The sequence below is a fragment of the Canis lupus genome, chromosome X (genome assembly GCF_048164855.1).
Source record: "Canis lupus baileyi chromosome X, mCanLup2.hap1, whole genome shotgun sequence".
NCBI classification, from domain to species: Eukaryota; Metazoa; Chordata; class Mammalia; order Carnivora; family Canidae; genus Canis; species Canis lupus.
In genome coordinates this window covers 46,466,421-46,471,448 of record NC_132876.1, presented here as the reverse complement: position 1 = coordinate 46,471,448, position 5,028 = coordinate 46,466,421, and positions in this window count along the sequence as shown.

Below are 5,028 nucleotides of genomic sequence, written 5' to 3'. Positions count from 1 at the left end.
ATCTCTCTATTTCCTGGATCTGAATGCCTGTTTCCCTTCCCAGATTAGGAAAGTTTTCAGCTAGAATTTGTTCAAATACATATTCTGGCCCTCTGTCCCTTTCGGCGCCCTCGGGAACCCCAATTAAACGTAGGTTTTTCTTCCTCAGGCTGTCGTTTATTTCCCTTAATCTATCTTCATGGTCTTTTAATTGTTTGTCTCTTTTTTCCTCAGTTTCCCTCTTTGCTATCAACTTGTCTTCTATGTCACTCACTCGTTCTTCCACCTCGTTAACCCTCGTCGTTAGGACTTCTAGTTTGGATTGCATCTCATTCAATTGATTTTTAATTTCTGCCTGATTAGCTCTAAATTCTGCAGTCATGAAGTCTCTTGAGTCCTTTATACTTTTTTCTAGAGCCACCAGTAGCTGTATAATAGTGCTTCTGAATTGGCTTTCTGACATTGAATTGTAATCCAGATTTTGTAACTCTGTGGGAGAGAGGACTGTTTCTGATTCTTTCTTTTGAGGTGAGGTTTTCCTTCTAGTCATTTTGCTCAGTGCAGAGTGGCCAAAAGCAAGTTGTATTGGGAAAAAGAGAAAAAGAGAGGAGAGAAAGAAGGAAAGAAAAGAGAAAGAAAAAAAAGGGGAAGAAAAAGAAAAAAAAAACGAAAAAAAAAAGAAGAAAAAGAGAAAGAAAAAGAAAGGAGAAAAAAAAGGGGGTGGGGGAAGGAAACAAATCAAAAAGCAAAACAAAACAAAAACAAAAACAAAAACAAACAAAAAAAGAACCACCGGGGAGTATCTTCTGATTCTGTGTTCTTTAAGTCCCTTGTCTTCTCCTGGAAGTTGTCCGTCTAGCTGGTGTTCTGGGGGAGGGGCCTGTTGTGCTGATTCTCAGGTGTTAGCAGTTGGGGGAGCTGCTGTGCCCCTGCCTGGTGCAGGGCTCAGTGGGGGTTGTTTACCCCCTGAGGCCGCAGGAGGAACAGCCCCAGTGGCGGGGCAGCTCTGGAAACCTGGATTCAGCTCCGGCAGGAACTCCGTCTGCAGGGCCTGGAGGCTCCGGGGCGGGGCCGATGATCTGCTCAGCTGGGGCAGGAGCATCCTCGCTGTCCTGGGCCCTCCCGGCCTCTGCCTGTCCCGGGGGAGGCCGGATCCTGGGCTGTGTCCCGGCGCCCTGTGCTCCGGAGCCTGCGCTGGTGGATTCGCGCTCCCGGGCCGCGCAACCCCCTCCGCGGAGCTGCTGCCCAAGCCCCTCCGAGCTGCTCCTGGAACCGCGCAGCCCCCTCTGCACGGAGCCTCTTCCTCTGCCCGAGCCCCTCCGAGCTGCTCCCGGGGCCGCGCAGCCCCCTCCGCGGAGCCGCCGCCCGAGCCCCTCCGAGCTGCTCCGGTCCCGCCGGGTCCCGCCGTGCGCGCTGCAGCCCTTAGGGAGCTCGGCGCACTCTCCTGGGCGCGCAGTTGCTGTTACTGTCCCCGGGAGCTCGAGGGCATCCTCGCCCTCCCGGGTCCTGCTCCACCTCCCTGGAGCCTCTTTCTGCCCGGGAAGGTCGGTGCAGCTCCTGCTCCTCCGGGACGGGGCTCTCCTGTCCTGGGGACACTCGCCCCGGCCTCAGCCCGGCTCCTCGCGGGGCCCCTCCCCCTTGGAGGCCTTTGTTTCTTTACTTCTTTTTCCCCGTCTTCCTACCTTGATAGATGCGCGAACTCTTCTCACTGTAGCATTCCAGCTGGTCTCTCTTTAAAATCAGGCCGAATTCATAGATTTTCAGGATAATTTGAAGGTTTTCTAGGTAGTTTGGTGGAGACAGGTGATTTGGAGACCCTGCTCTTCCGCCATCTTGCTCCTCCCTCCTCAAGGCCAAAGTTCTTATATCCTTAATGTTTTTATCAGGACATGTCCTCTGCCTCCTGCTGTAAGTGGAATCTTGACTGCCTTTTAACCATGTTCCCATACCCAGATCCCTTTATTTTTTTCCCCCAGATCCCTTTAGTATCATTGCTCCGTCTCCCTCCTCCAAAAGCTCCACTCCTCTACCCTCCTCGTTACTGTCACCTACTAGTCTCCTGATTATTTTTCCTCATTTCTTGCAGATCTAGTTCATGGCTTACTTTCTTCCTTTCCATTCCTTTCATCATTGTTTTTTTTAAAAGATTTTATTTATTTATACATGAGAGACACACAGAGAGAGGCAGAGACATTAGGCAAAGGGGAGAAGCAAGCTCCCTCTGGGGAGCCTGATATGGGACTCGATTCCAAGACCCCAGGATCATGACCTGAGGCAAAGGCAGACTCTCAACCACTGAGCCATCCAGGTGCCCCTCCTCTCATCACTCTTGAGGACTTCAGCATCTTTATGTCAAGGATGGCAGAGCTTTATGTGCCCATAAAGAAGAAGGCCCATGTTTTAAAAAATTCTAAGTTATTGGAAATTTAGAGATGAGTTATCTGATGGTGTAGGCTTTGAGAGTAGCAGGAGATAAGAGTAGACCAGCTGTGGGGTGTACTGGATCCCTTGAACTTGGGTACAGGGCAGGGAGGGATGGGGGAGTCCCACAGTGGCTGGAATCTGTCCCTGATTCCCCTACTTCCTAGCAGCTGGAGGAATGTAACAGGAAATTCTCCTTCAGGGGTGGAGGAGGCAGCTGTACCTCTAGGTTTTGTTGTTTCCACCCTGACTTGGGCGGTTATTCTTGGTGACTTCAACATTCATGCAGATGACCCATCTTATCGTGGCTTTTCATTTCCTTGATCCCTTTACTTCAGTGATTTTTTTCCCCCTCTACCAACTTCAACTACCCACTTGCTCTGTCACAAACTAGCCTTTTTCAACACCAGTAAGTGCATTATTTAGTAAATCTCGACCTCCACTGCTGTAGTTCTTCAGCCATATCAGGTTGACCTCTAATCCATTGTTTTGCACTACATTTTCCCCCTACATCAGCCCATCATTTTGTTTGCCTCCTACCCCAGCTTAGAACCCATCTACAGTATTGTTAACGTACAATACTTTCCCCTTCCCTTTCTTTCTTTTTTTTTAAGATTTTATTTATTTATTCATAAGAGACACACAGAAAGTGGCAGAGATATAGGCAGATATAGGCAGAGGGAAAAGCAATCTCCCTGTGGGAAGCCTGATGTGGGATCCCAGGACCCCAGGATCATGACCTGAGCCAAAGCAGACGCTCAACCACTGAGCCACCCAGGTGTCCCGGTGATGTCAATTTCTAAGGAATTTCTGTATGCCAAACAAGAGGTGCACAAAACCTTGGAGGTCAGGCTATTGTCAAGATATGGTTATGGTTTGTTTTTAAGATTGTATTTATTTATTCATGAGAGACACACACAGAGAGAGGCAGAGACAGGCAGAGGGAGAAGCAGGCTCCTGCAGGGAACCTGATGTGGGACTTGATCCCAGGACCCTCGGATCACAACCTGAGCTGAAGGCAGATGCTCAACCACTGAGCCACCCAGGTGCCTCGCCCCCTTCTATCTTTCATACCCACTGAGCTGTCATACCCTGACTCCTAAGTAGCCCATCATTATTTCTCCTCATTTCCTTTTCCTTGCAGCTGAGTTTTTCACAACTTCACTGCCCGTCATCACTTATCATGAACTTCAGATGGACACCTGATACTATCCATTACTCATTGCTCTTCCTTAGTGAGAGTTTCTGGATTGTAATTCTCTGAGCTGTCCTCCTCCTCTGGACTCAGACCTCACTCTTCTACCCCTCTTTCCTTCTCATGCTCACTGATGACCTGACTTCATATGGCACTGAGTAATCAGAATCCAGAAAATGGCAACATTCTCATCTTCTCACTGCTTAATCTACCCTCCTAACTACAACTATAACAGTTGTTTTTCCCCTTTTTATGATGAAGAATGTGTCTGTTTTCCTGATAGGAGATGGTGCTCCTATCAGAGGCTAATCCCTTCTAGATTCTATATTATTTTGCCTCCAGTGGAACTTGGGATCCTCGGTTATCCCCTCTCTTTCTTGCATTATCAACATCTTCCTCTCTTCTGGGTCTTTTGCATAAAAAATTAACCGTGTCCTATGACCTCTATTCAAACAAAACAAAATAAAACAAACAAGACAACAATGTCCTCTCCTTTTGATGCCACATACTTCTCTAGCTACCATCCCACTGTCTTATTCTTCTTTACATCAACTTCTTGAAAGATTTATCTGTTAAGTCTCCCCTCACTCATATTTTATACCCCCTTGAACCCTGTCCAATCTCACTTTAATCCCCAACTGTCTATATTTTGCATCTATGGAGGTTTGAGAATCAACCCTATAGGTAGCTCAGACTGTAGCTTCAGACTCTAGCATGGTGAAAACACATGAGTAAACTGAGGCTCAGAGAGGATAAGTGATTTGCCTAAGGTGACACTGCTAGTAAGTAGGTAAGTTAGTATTGAAACAAGGTGCATCTAATTCTAGGAGCCTGTGCATCTGCATTCTTGTCTTCTTGTCATTGATCATGCCTCCTCTGTGCTCTGCATATCTTTGTAGAGATTATCACATTGAACTGCAGTTATTGGGGATCCCTGGGTAGCGCAGCGGTTTGGCGCCTGCCTTTGGCCCAGGGCGTGATCCTGGAGACCTGGGATCGAATCCCACGTCGGGCTCCCGGTGCATGGAGCCTGCTTCTCTCTCTGCCTATGTCTCTGCCTCTCTCTCTCTGTCTCTGTGACTATCATAAATAAATAAAAAAAATGAACTGCAGTTATTTGTTGACACATCCCTTTCCTCAGTGGATTATGATTTTGAGGACAAGAACAAATCTTAGAACACATAGCAGGTGGTTGATACATGCTTGTGGAGTCCATGAAAAAATCTGAGCTCATTTGTTCTTTTTTTTTTTTTTTTGGTCCTCAGTAGTGATGGATCACTGCTGATCACCATTTTACCTTTAATAGAATCATACAATCATGAAATTTTAGAGCTGCAAGGGACCTTGGAGATCAGGAAATTAAGATCCGTAGAGGTTAAGTAACATACCCAAGGTTACTTGGCTAGTTAGTTGCAGTCCAGTGCTCTTCCCAT